The sequence below is a fragment of the Protopterus annectens genome, chromosome 14.part0 (assembly GCF_019279795.1).
Source record: "Protopterus annectens isolate FY-2018-M chromosome 14.part0, PAN1.0, whole genome shotgun sequence".
Taxonomy (NCBI): domain Eukaryota; kingdom Metazoa; phylum Chordata; order Ceratodontiformes; family Protopteridae; genus Protopterus; species Protopterus annectens.
In genome coordinates this window covers 432,205,573-432,226,337 of record NC_056748.1, presented here as the reverse complement: position 1 = coordinate 432,226,337, position 20,765 = coordinate 432,205,573, and the positions used below count along the sequence as shown (strand labels likewise).

The window sequence follows — 20,765 nt, the reverse complement described above, 5'->3', positions numbered from 1 at the left end:
CGGCCTCCTTGGGGTAGGTTCCACCGAATCAGGCCGTCCAAGCCTTCCTTTCTACCACTTCCATGAGGGGGTCAAAGGGAGGAGACACCCAGGAGGTGGAAGGGCATGACCCAAACGCCTCAAGGTAGACCGACTCATCCTCTGAAGGGTTAAGGGCGGGCCAGTTCCCCCTCTGTTTAAGGATTTCAAGGATGTCAGCAAAAGAGACATCCTCAGAGAGGGACCGAGGGGAACCTTCAGATTCCTCCAAGTCGGTGTCCGGGGTGATAGACTCAGGGGAGTCAATGTGCTTCCTCTTGCACTGTCTCTTCAGAGGGAGTTCCCCTGCTGGATCAGGAGAAGCCTCGGAAGAAGAGGATATTCCCAATGGGGAAACCTGAGGGGCTGGCTCTCTACGGTCTGGTACGAGGGGGTGGGTAGAAACCACCGCAGGCACTGAAGAGGGAGGAGCTGACTGAGCCGACCGTGGGGTAGACACGGGGTCTAGCACGCTCCGCATGACCTCGAAGGCGCCCCGATCAGCCAGGGCCAAAGGTCCCCGCTCCGAGGAGACAAGGACCCCCCCCCGGCACCGACAGGGACGGCTCCGAGGCCGATGGAGCCGAACTCACCAGCGCCGACGCTCCGAGAGGGAGAACGGGGTCGGACAAGGGTCACTCGCCCCCTCGGAGCCGACGAGGGAAGCCTGGTGCTGAGATCCCTCCAAAGAGGAAATCGGAGCAGACGACGGAGCCGAAAGGGAGGGTATCGGCTCCGACGCACCGACAGCCACGGCTCCGACGAGTCCGGGCTCCGAACTCAAAGGAGTCGGAGGAGGAACAGAAGCAGGGATGGGAATAGCCACTGACTGTTGAGTAAGGCTATGCAGCATTTGGGCCAGTGCCTCGGACTTGAGAAGTCTACTCACCACCCTTTGTAAGTCATGGTCGGACAGCCTGGAGAACCGAGAGGAATGGGACCTATGGCTCCGCTCCGACAGAAGAGGGGATCCCGGGGCCAAGTGGATGGAGCCGATGGAAGGGGACCTCGACCTCTTCTTAGAAGGCGGCTCCAATAAAACTATCGGAGCCGACTGAGTCTTAGCACCCCCGGCTCCGGCCTCTGAGTCTTCGAAACATCGACTCCAGCCGGAGCCGATGTCAAAGCAGTCTTAATGCTCCCAGCGGACGGCTCTGAAGCTGGAGCTGACGGCCTGGAAGTCTTTGAAGGCTTCCCCGACGCAGACTGGGTCGGGGGGCCTTCAGGCTTTAATAAGCCTCGAAGAATAAGTTTATTTTTGCGTTCCTGCAGGACTCTCAGGCTGAATGCATGGCAAACAGCACAGGAGTCCTGCAGGTGCAAAGGTCCCAGGCAATATACACAAGAAGTGTGACCGTCTGTCAGACATTTTCTGACAGCATGAGTCACACTTCTTGAAGCCTGAGACCTTGGAGTCTTTCGACATCCCAGAAAAAGTGACTGTATACAAAAAAGACACAGACACAAAACACAGACACACCCTTTAACCAATCACACTGAATGACAAAGGGGAAAAAGGGAAGTGGGCCAAAGGCCTAGAACTTAAAAAGGGAATAAAAGGGAATAAAAACGAGGGAAGACCCGATTTAAACTAAAAGGATACCCTGTACTATAAACTTGACTAAATAAAAAGGAAAGAGGTAGATATTTTAATTTTCTAACTAGAAAAACTCACTAACCTGCCAGAGCCGGTAGAAGAAAGCACCTCGCAGCTAAGCAGCAAATGAGATCTGGGTAGTTACCGCCTAGCATTGTGGGATATAGGGGAGCCTCGAGCCGGTGGAATTAGCTCTCGAGCTTTAGTATTGGCCGAGTCGGAGCCGAGGATCGGCTCCGAACCCATCCAACAAGAATGAAGGCGAGATTGACAACTTAACATGACTGATTTAATAGTGTCAGCTGCATGTTTTAAACCCCTGACGACCTGACGTCATGGAAGAAGAGACAGCATCCGACACAGGAATCCAAGACTCTGGTATTCAGGCCAGCTGAGGGCAACCTGCAGGCAGATAACACAAATGCAATGACTGCAACAGTGAAACACTAAGAACATCCAACACACTAGTCATAGGTGACTCTATAGTCAGGCACATTTGATGTCCCACTCACCAGGCTAAACAAGGAGAAGATTACTGTCAGCTGCCTGTCAGGTGCCAGGATCCACCATACAACACACGCACTCAGGTCACTGCACAACAAGTACAAATATGACTCTGTCATTGTCCATGTTGGTGTGAATGACCTGAAACGTACCTCCGTGGACTACATGAAAAGAGACACGGAAGTGCTCTCCGATCTTGCAGCCCAGGCAGGTATGACCCTAGCCCAGAGTAGCATCCTGCCATCGCCCAGAATCCTGCAGTACAAGGACAAAATGATTGACTTCAACAATTGGCTAAACTTCTGTCGTCATTCTAAGGGGATCCGGTATCTGTCTGCGTGGGACGACATGGTCGACAGACCACAATGCTTTGCCAGAAATGGCCTGCAACTGTCTCCCCCTGGGATTCCGGATACTGGCTAAGGGTCTTGCCACCCCCTACAGTGCCTTTTTTAGGCAAGGTTCAAATGACAAATTCACCACTGCAACAGGAACAGGCAAGCAAAAACTGAGGGTAATGCTACTCAATGCTAGAAGTCTAAATCTCAAACTGCACTCACTCCAGGCACTCCTTAAAATGGAGAACATCGATATCTGTGCAGTGACGGAGACCTGGTTCAAGGCTCTAGAGAGCACCTCCTGCATTACCAGGCTATAACTCATACCACACTTTTCAGCCATCTAACCTGGACCAGAACACCAAAGGTGGAGATGTGTCTATATTCATTAAGGACATCCACACCACCAGACTAGTTGCGCAGCATAACGCATCCAAGGTTATCAAAGTACAACCAACTCTGGGCAAAACTACAATCCAAACTGTAGCTTGCTACAGATCCCCCACCATGCCTCAGGATTCCCACTCCTCTTTTCTTGATATACTGGAAAATATTAGGGTTCAACCAAACACTCTAATAATAGGTGATTTCAACTACCTCACCATTAACTGGGAAAACTACTCATGTACCAACCCCTTCACTCAACGCTTTCTGGAATTCATAATTTCCAATGTCCTGGATCAACTTATCCACACCCCCACCAGGGACCTAGACCTAGTCATTACCAACATGAGTGCTCCACACCTGAAGTCAACTCCTCATTGGTCAGATCAGTCCATAAGCTAATCACCCTAGATATCTGCATCCTGCCCCCACTCACCATTAAGGAAACCATGGTGAAAAATTTCTCCAAAGCCAACTTTATGCTTCTTAAGACAGAAGTGGCAAACTTCATGACACCCATGCAGATGGCAATACAGTTACGTCTACTGAATCCTACACAAATGCACTCTATAAGCACTTACATGAGTGCATGGATCGTGCTATGCCAAACAGAACCAAGACACTATCCTCCAAAAAAAGGAAGCCAATCTGGTGGTCCCCTGCTATAAACACTCTACAACAGAAGGAAAAAACTGTTGCAAAAGAGAGTAAAATCCCATGAGAGGAGGAGCTCCCTGGTCAGCCTCAGTAAGAAACTGAGATCCCTTATAAGGTCCTCCAAAGCTAGCTACGAAAACAAAATCGCCACTGATTGTAAGGGCAACCAGAAAGCATTCTATAGCTATGTCAAGAATCTCAATGGCAACATCCAAATCTGCTCTGAGTTACAGCACAACGGCATGAAAATTACACAACTAATTCATATTGCCAACATCCTGGCAGATAGGTTCAGTGCTAACTTTACTCCCCCCTCTCATCCCCTAAAGTGCCCATATCTATATAGGAAAAATGCAGAGTTCCTGTAATCACATCTATGCAGGTAAAAGCTGCACACTCTAAAACCAAAAAAGTACAGTTGTGTACCTACCATAAATGTAGATGTTCGAGTGTATTCACTGTTGCAGTCATTACACTTGGGTTATCCTGTTGGCGGGCTACCCACAGTCAGCCTGAATTCCAAAGTCCAGGTCTGGCGTCGGTTGCTGTCGCCTCTTCCCTGACGTCAGTGCGCCAGGGGTATATAAGATGCAGCCAACACCATTTTCTTTAATTTTTCTTGCCCCAGACGTCAGGTGGTCCCAAGAAGGTAGGCAATACATATTGCTTATAAAAACATACACTAAAATAAACAATATCTTCATCTACAAGCAAATACACCACATAGGTTGTATAGGATAGAGAAGTATAGATAAGTCCCAGCAAAGAAAGGGGGATAGAGGGTGGGTAACCTGGACTGCAACAGTGAATACACTCGAACATCTACATTTATGGTAGGTACACAACTGTACTATGTTCATCGTGTTTCACTGTTGCAATCATTACACTTGGGTTGAATCCCAAAGCTGAGGTAGGGCAGCTGGGTCTAAATAGGATTAGGAGTGGCTATGAGGCCCTGCAGAACTGCAGTGGCAAAGCCTGCTCTGGATTTAGAGTAAAGAGGTAAGTGATAATGCTTGGTAAAGGTGTGCACTGAACTGTAATTTGCAGCTTCCAAAATTTCCTTGGTTGGTACTCCGCTGAGAAAGGCTGCTGAAGTGGCTGCTGCCCTGGTGGAATGTGGCCTAATATTCTTAGGCACTGACTTGCCATGTTGTGCATAGCAGAAACGAATACAGTGTCCTATCCATTTTAAAATAGTCTGCTTTGAGATAGCCTTTCCTTGTGATCCTGCAGCATATGCTACAAACAGCTGCTCAGTTTTTCTGAAAGCTTTTGTTTTGTCCAAGTAGAAGCGTAGCTGCCTGTGTATGTCCAAAGAGTGCAGAAGTCTCTCCCCTTTATTCTGGGGATTTGGATAAATGTTGGCAAATGAATGGTTTGGTTAAGAGCCACACTGGATACTACCTTTGGCATAAATGTTAGGTTTGTCCTTAGAGAAACCCTGTCCGGATGAAAAATGATAAAAGGTTCCACTGCCATTAATGCCTGTAACTCTGACACTCTTCTTACTGAAGTTATTGCTAGGAGCAGAGCAGTTTTCCATAAGAATTTTATATCAGCTGTATTGGCTGGCTCAAAAGGAGGCAGTGTGAGTTTTTCTAAGACAAAGTTGAGGTCCCATGTAGGTATCGGTGCTCTCCTTGGGGGTCTTATGTTTTTTGCCCCTCTGAGGTACTGTCTTAGTAGTGGATGTGAGAAAATAGGAGGTTCCGTATTGTAATGAGCTGAAATGGCAGAGGCATGGATCTTAACTGAGATGCTGGACAAATGCCTCTCCTTCTCATCAATTAAGTATTGTAAAATCTGAGGAATATTTGGAACAAATGGTTCAAGTCCTTGTGCCTGGTTCCAAGCACAGAATCTCTTCCATTTTTCTGCATAAGATTTCCTGGTGCTGGGCCTCCTGGCTTCCAAAATGACATCCATAACAGCTTTAGAGAGAGGTGTGTTCTGAGTGGCTACATTATTTGCCATACAGCCAAATTTAAGGTTCTGAGTTGGCTGTGCAGGATCTGATTGTTTTGTTGAGTCAGAAGATGAGGAATTTGAGGTAAAGTCCAAGCTGGGCCTTGAGACAAGCTCTTTAGGATTGGGTACCAGTGCTGGCGTGGCCAGTCCGGGGCAATCAGAATCATTTTTGGCTTCGCTTGTCTGACTTTTAGGAGTACCTTGGGGGGAGAGGCAGTGGTGGAAAGGCATAAACTGTTACGGTTTTCCAGCTGAATGATAGCATCCACTTTCCATGCTTGTGAGTGATAAGCCCTTGTGCAGAATCTCTGTATTTGGCAGTTGTGAGGGGAGGCAAAAAGATCTATGTCTGGGCATCCCCATTTCCTTGTTATCATGCTGAAGACCTGTGGATCTAGCTTCCACTCGTGAGGGTCCATGAGGTTTCTGCTTAGTTCGTCTGCCAGAGTATTTTTCTTTCCTGGCAGGAATTGTGCCTGCAGATGTACTTGATAGGTCAGTGCTGTGTTCCACAAAGTCATGGCTTGCCTGCAGAGGGGGTAGGAATGTGTGCCCCCTTGCTTGTTTATGTACCACATAACTGTAGTATTGTCCGTCTTTAGCAATAGTTGTCCTGGATGTAGTAGATCATTGAAGGCTGTCAGGGGATTCTGTACAGCTAGCATCTCTTTGTGATTGATATGAAGATGCATTTGGTCTGTGGGCCACGTGCCCTGAATACATTTTCCTGCCATGCGTGCCCCCCAGGCATAATCCGATGCATCTGTTGTTAGTGTCTGCCTGGTTGTGGGTAAAGTGAAAGGCTGTCCCTTGTTGTGGTGACAAGCCAGTGCCCACCATCAAAACTCCTGTTGCAGGCAGGGAATAAGAGTTATTATTGTTTCCAGGCTGTGGCAATGTTGGGTCCAAACACTTTTTAGATACCATTGGAGCTTCCTCATATGCAGTCTTGCATATGGAATTAGCAGGATGCAGGATGCCATGAAGCCCAAAGCCTGTAGAATTTTTCTTGCAGGTAGCTGGGTCTTTGTTGCCATCATTTGAAAGTAATGAGTCAGTTGCCTTTGCTTGTCTGGCGTAAGATAAGCCATCTGGGCAGTTGTATTTAAGCTTGCACCCAGGAATATTATCTCTTGAGAGGGCACTAGTTTTGATTTATTTTCATTTACTGTGTACCCTAGGCAAATTAGTAATCTTTTTACAAATGCCAGATGCTTTAGTAGAATGTCCTTGCTCTCTGCTTGAATAAGGCAGTCATCCAAGTAGGGATATATTTGAATTACTTTTTGTCTGCAAAATGCAATTACTGGTGCCAGGCATTTTGTGAAGACCCTGGGCGCAGTAGATAAGCCAAAGGGCAGTGCAGAGAATTGGTACTGCATTGAGCCAGCTATGAATCTGAGGTATCTTCTGCAAGATTGTCTGATTGGGACACGCAGGTATGCCTCTTTGAGGTCCAAAGTAACTAGCCAAGCCTTCTTGCCCAGCATGGGTAGAAGTTGCTGCAGTGTCAACGTTTTGTATTTTGGAACGTCCAGGAAAGTATTTAGAATAGACAGGTCCAGTATTGGTCTCCAGGTTTTGTCCTTTCTGGGTACCACGAAAAGTCTTGAGTAAAATCCTTGCCTCTGCTCTTGCTGTGGTACGTTTTGAATAGCCCTCATGTCCATGAGAGCAGAAATTTGTTTTTGTGCCTCTGCCCATTGATTGTGTGGCAGGTCTGGCATACCTTTTGACCTTGGTAGGGTGTGAAAGTGGAACATGTAACCCTGAGAAACAATATTCAGTACCCATTTGTCCTGGGTGATCATTTGCCAATTCTGTGAGAAAAGTGCTAGTTTTCCCCCTAAGGGTGCTGCCAAAAGGTAAGTGCTTGGCATTTGTAGAGAAAAGTCATTGGGACTGTTTCCTATAAGGTTGTGATTTGTCTTCTCCACCTTTGGGGACTGAAGCACCCCATTGTTTAGGTCTGTATGAGCCTTGGGGCTGAGATCTGCCTCTTGGGCGTCTGTATCTTCCTCTTTGTGGCCTGTCTGATACTGGAAAGGACCAATTTTTAGAAGGCCAGTTCCTGCTAAATCTAGGTGGCTGAACCTGTAAGAAATCCTTTACTGTCTGCACTGATTTTGCTTTATCCTCCATTTTCTTTAACACCTCTTCTGCCTTAACAGCAAACAAAGTGTCATGCTGTAATGGAGCATCCAATAATTTTGCTTTAGCATGATCAGGTAAACACTGTTCTTTTAACCAAGCATGCCTTCGAATGACAGAACCTGTAATTGCGGCTCTGCAAGATGCCTCTAAATGAATCAAAACCACATTGCAAAATATGCTTTCCCACTTGTTCAGCTGCATGCAATAAATCCTGCATTTCCTTGTTCTCAGGACATTCAGAGCTTGTAAGCATTTTCTGTTTTAGCAAAGACATTAGGTATTGTTGATATTTAAGCATGTGAAACTGGCAGTTTAAAGCCCTTACAGCTAAAGTAGCAGAGGTGTAAGCTCCCCCCCCCATCTGTCCAGTGCTCTAGAATTCCTATCAGAGGGAACAGGGTTTTTTTGCAGTGGAAGCCTTGACCCCTTTGGGACCCTGGGAAATAGTTTCTGGATCAGCAGCAGGGTTTTTGTAAAGAAATTTATGAGAATCTGGAACCCTGTAGTACCTATCTGGCTTAACTGGTGCAGGGGGTAAAGAAGGAGGAGTCAAACTGGATTCAGAAAATACATCATCAACAATATCTAGTACAGGAGGGATAGCAAGAGGCCTGTGCTGAGGCAATAAAAGAAAGACTCTGAGCCTTTTCTTGGATTTTGAATAATCCTGGCTCTCCCAATGGAAATGCTCCCTCATGGTGTGCAGGGTTTCCCCAAAAGAGTAGTCCTCAGGAGGAGAGGCTGAAGGGATAGATTCTTCAGCATCAGAGTCCTCATAGGGAGGAAGAGAATATCCCTGTTCTGAAGAGGAATCAGAAGAAATAGAAACCTGGTCAGAGGAGTCATAGTCAGTGTCTTGCCTAGCCCTGATCAAAGTAATTAGGTCCTCGGCCATTTTCAGCATCTGTTTCTTTGGCATGAATGACTGTCCAGGAGAATGCTGTACTTGTTTCTTTGTCTTTAAAGGTGTTTTAGACTTTGCCTTGGCTGCTGAAGTGGTCTTGATAGCAAGCTGTGTAGGTCTGAAAACACCCTCAGAAGCCGATGCCTGCTCAGCGGCTTCGGACCCATCTGAGGGAATTGTTTCCGTAGGCCCAATACCTTGAGTTTCCAGAGGCCTAGCTGTCTCCACGTGAGAGTCAGAGGCTGCCTGTGGCTCTGAGGTAGTGGGTGTCAGGGGCTGCGAAAGCGCCTCACTGAAAACCGGCGACTGGCCTAGAAGAGGCTTCATCAGTTTTGGACCTCGGATGCCTGCCTTTTTCTTTGTCCTTGCACTTTTTATGGACTCCGGTCGTCGGTTGTTCTGAAGGCATTACATAGTTAAACCTTCGGCCAAAGTAATGTAAAGCAAAATCGAACCGATGCTTAACAGTACGTTGGTTGAATCTAGCACAAAACAGACAACTAGCAACGTCGTGGTCAGGCCTAGGCAAAGAATACAGTAAGAATGAAAATCCTTATGAGGTATTTGCTTCCCACAAGAAATACAATTGTTAACTTTTACTGACATCGGTCTGGAGCAAGAAAAGGTTTCCCCAACGGGGTACTTCGCTTTATTGAAGACTTCGGATCTGAAATTCAACTTCGAAAATCTCAGGAGTCGGCCGACCGGCACTTGCGAACTGCTTTTGCTTCGGGCACCGGGCGGCAAGAAAGACTGAAGAAAATGGCGTCGGCTGCATCTTGTATACCCCTGGCGCACTGACGTCAGGGAAGAGGCGACAGCAACCGACGCCGGACCAGGACTTTGGAATTCAGGCCGACTGCAGGTAGCCTGCCAGCAGGATAACTCAAGTGTAATGACTGCAACAGTGAAACACGATGAACATCACAGCATCCATGGTACCGGACAACATCCCAGGCTGTATTTTACACGAACTTCAGAACGAACTGGCTCCCCATCTAAGCTCCATGTTCAATCATAGTCTCACGTCAGGCTTTGTGCCCACTGAATGGCGCACAGCAACAGTTATCCCACTCTACAAAGGGGGAGCCACCACTGATCCTGGGAATTATTGCCCTATTAGCCTGACGAGCCTGGTCTGCAAGGCCTTTGAATGTATCATTATGGAACTCAAACAAAGACTTTGGTAACCTCCAAACTCTGGACCCCACCCAGTTCGGGTTTGTGAAAGGCAGATCATGCCTTCTGAGCCTGACTGACTTCTCTGAGGCAGTCACCAAAGCCGTAGACGAGGGTAAGGTGGTTCACACAGCCTATCTTGACCTCACCAAGGCTTTCAACACCATCCCCCATTCTGGAATTACAGCTAAACTCACTAAACTAGGTATAAATCCCTACATCACAAGATGGGCTGCCAAGTGGCTCACTGACAGAACCCACACTATAAAAGTTGCAGACTCCAAATCTGATTTCAAACCAATGACAGGTGGAGTACCACAGGGTTTAATCCTGGGACCGCTTCTGTTTGGTATCTACTTCTCTGAATTACAGGCTAGCACAGAAGGTCTCTGGCTAACGAAGTTCACAGATGACTGCAAACTAGGAGCCATAGTAGAGTCTCCAAATTATGTGGACATCCTACAGAAGGGCCTCACTGAGACAGATGCCTGGTGTCAGAGGCATAGCCTCAAGCTCAACCCAAAAAATGCATTGTCATCACCTTTGGTAAAAACTCTGTACCCGTGAAATACCACATAAACGGCAGTCTACTTAATGCCGAATGTGTGATAAGAGATGTTGGGACCCAGGTAGACAGTAGTCTCTCCTTTGATAATCACATTGCCATAGTAATCAGGAAATACTTCTATGTGGCAAACCTCATCACAAAAGGGCTCTCATCCAGGAAAAAAGAGGTCATTGTTCCCTTCTAGTCGGCGCTCATTAGACCCATTATAGAGCACAATGCCCCTTTTGGAATGTACCTCACAAGACATCTGCAGCAGCTGGAAAGGCCACAGAAGTACCTCACAAAAAGGATTACTGGCCTCAAACAGATGCCCTACACTGACAGTCTCAAAAAACTCCAGCTTTACTCTGTAGCATATCACCTACTCCAAAGAGATCTCTGCCTAAAATATAAAGCTATGTTAAACCCAGAGCTGTTGGACATGCTACATCTAAAGAAATCCCAATCCTTCCGAGCTACACGCTCTAGAGACCCAAACCTTGTCACCACAATAAACAGGACATGCTGGAGGGATAGATTCCTGTCCCAGAGACTTCCTACACTGTGGAACAAGCTACCCATCTATGTCAAGCAAAGCTCCTCATTAGCACTCTTCAAGAAAAATCTTGATGAGTGGATGGGAAAGAGGAAATGCACCCGGGGGATCACTTCTGTGGCTCTGCTTGACAGGGGCACAGGAAGTTAACTTTCTTGGGTGGTGTAAGCCAGGGAACCTTGTTGGCTAAGCTTACTTAGGCCCTTGGACCAATAGCCTAGTACCCACCTATGAACTTATAAGAACCAAACCAGCTCTGGGACAGAGAGATTTTCCAATAGCGATGCCTGCGGCGAGGGTGGGGCTTATGGTGGAAATTAAAATAACCAAGGTACTGGGAGCAAATCACTCAGGAGGTAAAAGTAAAGCAGCACCTTGCACTGCAGGTTAGAGATGGCCTTCCATACCCAAGTATTTTTTTACATACAGTATAGGCGAACACAAAAGACTAGGGGAGTACTAATTGAAAGACCAGATTTGGTAGAGTTTTCAGTTGAGTCTAGAACAGAAGTGATGTTAAAAGGACAATTAGTACAGCATATAAACTACTGCAATGAAAACTATGAAAATCAATCTAAGGAGGTTAGAAAAAAAAATACAAAAAATGAAAACAAAGGCATTTTATAAAAAGCTGCAAATAGGTCACCTGTAGTGGTGTGGTGTTCTTGTTAGGCTCTGCAAATCCATACAAGGAGCCTGATGCCCTTGTCAGGGCTAACAAAATGCTGATAAAGGTGAGACTAAGGTTTTTAGACCTTTGATGGTACCAACAGTGGTACATGACTGTAATCCACCTGACCTGTAAGCTATACTTCTAGCTTCAACTTGAATACTAAAGGTATTCTTGACCACTATTAGCAGAGTAAAAAAGTAACGAAAAATAATACACATTCACAGAGATCCTTCTGTAGGTTTAAATCATCTGGTTTCCTTCTTTCAATTTAAGCTTCCAGAAGGATCTCTGTGAATGTTTTTTTTTTTTTTTTGTTACTGTGCCAATAGTGGTCAAGAAAACCTTAGCATTCAAGTTGAAGCTAGAAGTACAACTTACAGGTCCGCTGGATTACAGTTGCGTGTACCATACATACCCTTGCACGGGTAACTGATTGCAGTGGGGTATTTTAATACCCCTAAGTAAACATCAAAGGATTTTATTCAGGCATACAATAAATGTTGGGAGATATGATGTCTAAGAAATGGAAGTTGTCAGACTTAAAAAAATTACTACAAAGTACTCTTGACATAAATATTGGGGGAAAAACTATTATTTTGACTCGGGATACAGGATCTGAAGTGCCAAGGTATACTAAGGCCTTATCAAGTTTAATGACACTGGAAGTGGTAAAATCAAATGCTAGAAAAAGAAAATAAAAATCGAAACCAGAAGTAAATGAAGTACCGAATACTGTTAAAAGAGAGAAAATAATGGGAGGTGGGATCTTTAAAAAGGGAAGGAGCAAATTTCACTGAAAAAATGGAACTTTGGGACAAATAAGTGCAGAATAACTCTCAGGTGGAGGAGTTAGGATTAAGGGAAGCAGAAACTGAGCAACTTATGTAACGCTAGCATGAACAAACATTGTTCAAAAACAAATATACATGTATACTGTATGACATCAATAACAGAAACTGCTAAGGTTTATTTTCGTTTCTACTGACATGTAAATTTATGCTGCAACTTAAAATGGGGTAACTTAAGTGTTTTAAAAAGTTACTAGTATTTGCTAAAAGAAAAGAAGATGGTGTGGGCAATGTGTGGCACTGCCTTGGCAAAGTGCATGTGCCAAATAACGCAAGCAAAACAGCAAGATGAGACAGGCATTGGCTCTTACACAGGCAGAACCTAAGAAAACCTCCCTTAAAGATCCAGTGTTACACTGAGTACTGCATGCAACTGTATCTGACTGCAAGTGGGCTCTGCAAAAAGCAGTACTGGTGACAGCAGAAGATGTTTCAGTAACTTAATGGTACAACAGCCAGAATGGTAGTCTGAAGGATCTAGATTCAAATCGTTGCCAAATCATACATTTTTTTTTCCTGTGGTACAGTGGCCACTATATCTTCACAGGCAGAAGATCCTGGGTTCAAACCCCAGGGAAAACAGTACTTGTGCTGCCATAGTATAATGATTGTCATGTTGACTACGGCAAATTATGTGGATCTGTAATCTGTGGGTAAAGACTATGGTCTGGTAGCACAGAGAATTAAGGCTATAAGCTATTAATGAGACACTTTCTTTATTCCAGGGTTTGATTAACACCCATTTGCCTACTATGCTATTCTGACAGCAAGTCACTTAACCAAGCAGTGCTCTGGGGCAATTGGAAAACTGGGTTAGGCTCGTCAATAGTTTCATATGAACCTATCAGAGTAAGAAAGAATAGTGTTTAGTGAACAAGGTACACAAAAAGGTTTTTACCCTTAAACAAATGGAAATTAGGGATCCCCTAAACTCAGCAGAAAGCACATTTTACAATTTTACACCTTCATGCTAAGCTGCAGATTCAACAAAATAGTAGCCATACAGAGCATAACTTCAACTGACATACTACCACAGGTTATTTTCACTACAGACAAAGCTAAACTTAGTCCATTTTAGTTAACAAGAGCAGAACAAGGCCAAATGATGCAACACCAAAGAGAATGGCTATTCTAGTATGAAACTTGGGGGGGCTTAAACACTAAAAACGATCATTTTCAAAAAAGCAAAACAGATTACATATTGACTGCACAGTTGCACTCTTCCTGTGTGAGTCTTGGTAAAAGTACAGCATGCAAGTACTTTCCAGGTATAACAGCATTAATTCTGAAAAATACAAACATGAATGACTTCATGGACAAAAATAATGTAAAGGAATAACAAGTGCACATCTTAGGGGTAAGTCACATGAAAATGAGACAGACTCCAGAACATTAAAGAGAATGGACGTGAACAGTTTGGAGATGATCTGTTTTGACAGATTATCTGGAAGAAGGGATATAATGAGGCTTGCTCAAAGTCACTCAGTATGCATAACAGGAGGCATGGACAACTCCAGGCCTGCAGCATGGATAAGTTTTACTTACACCTAATTACAATAACTGGCTGCCAACTAAAAAGGACTGCTGTCATTCTGAGAAAAAAAGATCAATCATTAACAGCACTATTTTTAAACTCCCATTGTTTTATACAAATGCATCTTCCACCTATAGTGTATATCCTAATGCAGTTTCCTTAGCAGGGAGCTTCACTCTAGGCCAATGCCACGGTGTACAAAGCAAGAATACTGCAACCCCAGTAAAGCACCACAATAAAAAATGTCAGAAAAAATGTTTTCCCATAAATGGAATGAAGTACATGTGCCTGCATCTGCTCATTTCCTTAGACACAGAAATTTATGTGTATGGGAGCTTCTGCACAGGAGGCCCTAAAGTAAATATAGCTGCAGCTGCTCACATTTTCTACCAGAAGATGACAGCTGCAGGAAGCCCATGCTTATCAATATGGATCATCTCCTCACCTCTAACAACCTAGACAGACTCACAAACTCAGACTACCAGCAACAAAGACTGAAACCCCGCAATTGCACTGGCCAGCTAAACCCTGTATTCCAACAAAGTGTGAACTTCTGAACACCCACCACAATCAACTGCTGACAAAAGCCACCCATCACGTCAATGTCACTTTTAAGATTCTGTATGGCCAAAGGAAAACATGTACATTCCTGAAAGGTAATACTTATTCTACACTTTCATACCTTTTTTATGATAATGTCAATGAAGGTGATGACAATGTGTTTCAGACAAATATATATGGCCAGACACTGTGTTTAATTTACAGGAGACACTTGAGGGAAATAAAGTACAACATTTAGGGTGACAATGGAGAACACTGGTCTACTGTAGAGTTTGCTTACTGTTTAAAATGTTCTTATAGTAGTATTTTTTTTTTGCAGATGCATGCTGCTGCTTTAACATTCCAAACCTTATCATAATCCATTATTTTATTAAAAATACCATCAGACAAAACCTTAGCAAGCAAGTTTAAAAAAAAAAACAAAATTACTAGCTGATGCTAATCATCTTAGGTGCTAATGTTAACAACTTCTACATCTGCCCAGTTTTGCTGCATGACCCTGATTCTGGTACATTCTTCGTAAAATGTCTGATTTTTTGGCAAACCACTGCAGGGGTGGCTTGTGCTATTGGACTGCATCCCCCCCCAGCTGTAAAAACAGAAAATAAAAGAAAAAAATGAAAAAGAAAAATATAAAAGGAAAAAAACGAGTCCCGGACATCGCGCATGCGCATTCACATTTCCCAATATCTGGACTGCTAGTAAACCAGTCTGGAACATGCTCACAGAATCCAGACTGTCTCACCAGCAGTCCAGATTAGGAAGACAGCATTCAAAAGTAGAAATTCCCAGATGTCTATGCAGTTACAACTGAATAGACGGGAAGGGGATCGGACTGCAATGTCGGCAGGCTGGGTAGAAGGAGGCTGCTCTCGCGGGAGGAGTTTGCTGTCGCAGGCTTTTATGAGAGCTGAGGACATGCTTCTTTGAAGTGGACAGGCAGAATTGAGGACTTGCATCTTTGAAGGCAGAAATGAAGGATTTTGCAGGATGAACTTCTTTGAAAGGTAGGTGTGTGTGTGTGTGTGTGTGTGTGTGTGCGCGCGCGCGCGTCTTTGAAGGCAGAACTGAAGGATTTTGTAGGACGAACTTCTTTGAAAGGTAGGGGGTGTGTGTGTGTCTTTTGAAGGAAGAAATGAAGGATTTTGCAGGACGAACTTCTTTTAAAGGTAGGGTGTGTGTGTGTGGGTGTGTGTGTGTTTATGTATGTATATATCTGTGTGTGTGTCTGTGTGTTTTGCATTTGGGTACACAGAAGTGTCTGTCTGTGTGTTTTGCATATAGGTGCAGAGGTGTGTGTATGTGTGTGTCTGTCAGTCTGTCTGTGTGTTTTGCATATGGGTGCAGAGATGTATTTATATTTGTGTGCGCTTGTACCTCTGTCTGTTTGTCAATTGATATGCCTGCAAATACACAAGCTCTCATAACAGAGTGTGCATTCATTGCATCATCACTGCTGAATGGTGACTGACCTGCTCAAGTGTTTGATATGAATTTCTGGAACGGGTGGGGACTGACAAAAGCTGAGTGTACTTGATTTAACCAGTTTGTAAATACTAGAATGTTTACTGTACTGTTTAAAAAGGGGAATGCTAGTCTGTGAAATGATTATTTTTACTTCTTGAAGCATTTACTTGTTAAAAGAGTGCTGTCTAGTATAATTAGTACTCTTTTGTGCCCTTAGAAGCGTCCTCTGTTAGATGTGGTTGTTTTGATCTTGAATGGCAAAGGACTAAGCAGAACATCAGCAACTTCAGAAGAGAATGTGGATTCAAGGTTTCTCAGTAATATTGAGTGCCACAGTTGTGTCAGTATTTACCCTGTTTTACTAATGACTCAATCTGACCTTCTTCACTCTGTGTTCTTGTGGTATACCAAGTTTCTCTCCACCCGCACTCACCCCTCCTTACACGTCCTTCTGACCCTTGTGCAGTACTGTCCAACTTTAATTATCTAGTGTGTGTTTAAGGGAACTTGTACATTCTCACACATTCCATTCAGCTTCTCAGTTCTGTTTGCTGCCTGTCACACTGATCTCTTATTTAATGGGATTTCACTGTAAGTAGTCTTGGCTGCTTTTCAGCATTGGTTCCCATGAAGGAGTTCCTTACAAGATTCACAGAAAGTGTGTGATGCCCCAGTGAAATATACCTGGTGGCTACACTCAAATCCTGTACCTTGCAAACAGGTAGCAAGAGCTTGAATTCCCTACCCACCACCACTTGTGAAATTATTGTCTCATATTTCTGGTTTGATGGATTTTGAATAATGACAGGCTTTTAAATTTCAGACTTCAATTCATATTCTTCAGAAAGTACATGGCAACACAAAACCTTTTATTCTAGTAATGTTCCATTTATAACATTAATATTTGAAATGTGTCGCTATTTTGGGGCTGTATTCCTCCATTTTTGGCTTTGTCCAGGTTTTTTGTGCTGAGAGGTTGAGAGCTTTAGTGAGAAATGAATTCACTGAATAAGTTTAGGGAGCTGTATTCCCCCATTACTGGTATTTTGTGCTAAGAAGTTGAGAGTTATGGTGAGAACTGAATTCACCAAATGATAGCCATTTAAGCTTCAGTCTACCTTTCATTCAAGAAACAGCTGATTTAGCATAGTGGTGTGTTTCGCTGACTGTAGTGTGAAAGGTCTGGGGTTCAAGACTTAGCAATGAAATGCATGGTGGTAACACAGCATTTTATTCTAGCAACTTTCCAAGATTATACAAGCAATGTTTAAAATGTGTCCCTACTTTTTCAGCTCACCCCCAATAAATTTTGGCTTTTTCCAGATTTCTTGTGCTTCAAAGTTGGGAGATACAGTTGAGAGTCAAGTGGAATTTACAAGGAGCTGAGAGCTTGAAGAGAAATGTTATGCTGGTTATGCTAAGTCTGTATTGTTAATAGCACAACAGGTAGTGTACTTGCTTTTTATGCAAAAGGCTGTGAGTTCTACTCCCACAGTATATAGATGCATTGCTGATACTGTACTGTGTTGTACTTTTACAGGGGGTGTGAAGTTGCAGTCCTGAGAATGTCCTCTTTGGTGGACATACCTAGTAAAGATGAACCAGTTATCAGTTTGCCATCCATTCCCTATTGCAATATTACTAGCTTATTATTTTTTATTGTAACATAGGCAATTTATTCCTCAACGGCAACAGGCACTTCATTTGTAGGCGAATCAATGAAATATAAAGTTATTTGCTAGTAGCAACCTCTTCATTAGTTACAGATCTCTTTAATGTGGAATTATTTAGATGACTTTTACTTCTGCAGAGATTGTGCATATTTACTGATACTGATGGATTGTAGAAGTTTGAGTAGACTTTTATGATGGAAATGTTCTGAACTGGGCGATTTTGTCATTAGTGCATGCATTTTGTTTTATTGTTTACTGGAAAAATGTTCAAAACAATAAATTTAAAATGCCCTCTAAAAGCTGTACTGTATTATACAAGGAATATAATTTAATACAGTCAGGAAGGTGTATCAAAGAACACGTATGTTTGTATGTTTCCTGTGCATGGGGCATATGATTTGAAAACAGCACAAAGTTAATCTTTATCTGCTACTGGCCAGATGTAATTTCTTTGAATGTGGATTTCAATGATGTTTCAATGAATGTGAGTTTCAAGGACAAAGAAGTTTTAATGTCAAGTCTATTTTCATTGTGACACTGCATTGCTTTGTTTAGCAGATTTATATTAGTGTTTGTGTTGTAAAACGTAAAATAAAACTTTTAAATGAAATCCAAATCATTGTAGAAGTAAAGCAGTATGCACATTACAGTGTTTATGGTAAATGTGGTGAAATAGCCAAGTCATGGTACAGTGGAATAGCTGCAGGGGGGAGGCCCCATTCGACCATGATTTTGTGAGGAGGGGAAGGGCGGCAAACCCAAGACAGCTCCGGCTGAACTATACCTCAACTGTCCAGATTTTTGCAGAATGAATAAATTTTTGCTTCTTATTTTTGGTTTGTTCCTCATAAAATTTGTGGTTTTCTGGCAACTCATTTAGGAATGAAGTCACTATATAATGACAGACATTGAGTTTCAGACTTCATACTCTTCAGAAAAATGCATGTTAAAAGCAAGACCTTTTGTTCTTTCAACAGACTATATTTATACAAGAGCAACTTTCAGTACTGTTCATATGTTTCCCCAATATATTTGGCCTTGTCCAAATTTCGTGTGCTAAGAGGATGAGAGGTACGCTCAAATAAATCGCTTTGTAGAATTAGGTATATCCAAACCTCTCAACTGTCCCTGATTTTGGCTCAAAATGTTGCTCTCCCCCTAATAATCCCTCCGCAAAATGGCAAATTTGGAAGAAAATGTGGAGGGTTTACAATTAATAAATAATTGTAATGACCAGTTATAGACTACTTTTAATTTCATAAATGCATGTAGGTTCTCTTATTTTGTCAGCTGCTCAAGTTAACAGTACTAATATTAAAAGTGCCCCTTCTTTGACAGGATCCCAGCTGTATTTGTGTGGGTATTTTATATTTCTGCATCACATTTTTGGTCTGTTTTTCATAAAATTGTGGTTTTCTCACAAATTAGTGGCAAATCATTAAAGATTAAAGTTAAAAAATAATGACAGACCTTTGAGTTTCAAATTTCATACCCTTCAGAAAATTCATACTAATGCAAGACCTACTATTACCTTCCTAAGTTTATAAGAGCAATATTTAAAAATTGTCCTTATTTTTGGGCCTTTGTCCCACATCTGTTTATGGCTTTGTCCAGATTTCTTGCTCTGAGGTTTAGAGATATGACAAATGTATTAGGGCCATCACCGTCAGCCAGACGCATTTAATTGTGACATACTTGTTGCTCCCCACTCCCCCACTTAGTGACTCTGAATGTGTCCAAGCAAGGCAAGGAGCAGTTATGCAGTGTAAGTGTGCAGAGTATCCCCCCATCCACGGTAGACACAAGTACTACAGTGGCTTTTCATCTGTCCTTGATTTTGAAGAATATTCTGGTTTTCTGTCATATTTTTATACTGTTGATTTATGCTTCTTATTATTGAGAAAATGCATGCTGTTGCAGTGCCCTGTTGTTCTATGTTTAAGTAGCAATGCTTTAATGACCATCAGACAAGCTTGTCTGAGATTGTAAGATGCAAGTAAGCTTTAATAAGCATACTGTTAAAGAATTACCAACACTGAAGGCCTTTTTGTTGCTGCCATGCAGAGAATATTTACATAACCGGATAGCGTATAAGCCTTAAGTACTAAAATGCATATGACAGTATTTGTAATAAAGGACAGGATTACAGTATTTTCAGAAGCTCATTACATTTGTTGGAGACTTCAGTCATCTTTGCAGGCTTTACCTGTAAACGTCAGAATGCCAGTCTATTATGTGTGGTCCATAACCTGTGCAGTAATTCTTTAAGCAATTTATCTTGAGCTTGTTTCTTACTTGCTGTTCATTTTTTACTTTGATCATGTTTTCCCCATGAAACAAGTAGATAGTTGTTGTCAGGCAGCAGGTCTTTTTTGGATAAGAAACATTTTTACAAATGGGAGTATTGCTACTTTCAGCATGTTACTTGGTACTTTTATAAAACTAAATATAAATTATAATTAGAACTGCAGTGCAAGGACAAGTGGCTTGAGTTGAGTGCTGCTTGTTTTTTTATATATACCTGATTATGACTGGCATTCCAGTAATGTATTTAAAAAGTAATTTATTTTTTCATGACTCACAACCTTTTTGTTTCCATCTAGATATTAAGTAAGCTGTCATATAGCCAATGCATTGAAATCTTTTTTTTTTCTTCTCCACTTCATTTTGTCTTGATTGGACTCTCATAGTGATGGTTTGGCAGCCAGGGCAGCATATTTAATTAAAGTCCCAGTTTTTGTGGGTTTGAGCATAGCGCCACCCCTTTCTAGTTGGCCACACCCCTTCCCATTGCCCCCACCCATTCAGCTGTCTCCTGCAGCCCCCCTTTAATTTGAAGTCACCAGCCGCCACTGAATCACTGAGTATTACACTCAGTTAAACATTACAGCTTCATACATGTTCAGAAAACATGTGTTGATGCAAAACCTGTTGTTATATTAAAAGGTCCCTAATGCTGTCTCATATATTTTTTAATTCCTTTGTAAATTATACTTTTTCATGCAAAAAAATGTATAATGATGCAAAATTTGTTCTATTAATTTTTAGCATCTCCAACTTTGCCTCGTATCATTTGCCCTTTTCCAAAAAAAATTCACATTTTTGGTAAATCATTGAAGATTACACTCAGGCAGTAATAATAGACATTTATTTTCATACTTGCATGATGAAGAAACATTGTTCTAGTAACATTTTAAGTG

At 42.7% G+C, this 20,765-nt stretch overlaps 1 protein-coding gene across 1 annotated transcript in view; it reads right to left on the bottom strand.

Annotated features, from left to right (window-relative positions):
* SEC24C (SEC24 homolog C, COPII coat complex component) overlaps positions 1 to 20,765 on the bottom strand; it is a 2,546,747-nt gene that overhangs the window by 394,118 nt on the left and 2,131,864 nt on the right. The gene's annotated exons all lie outside the window — the stretch shown is intronic.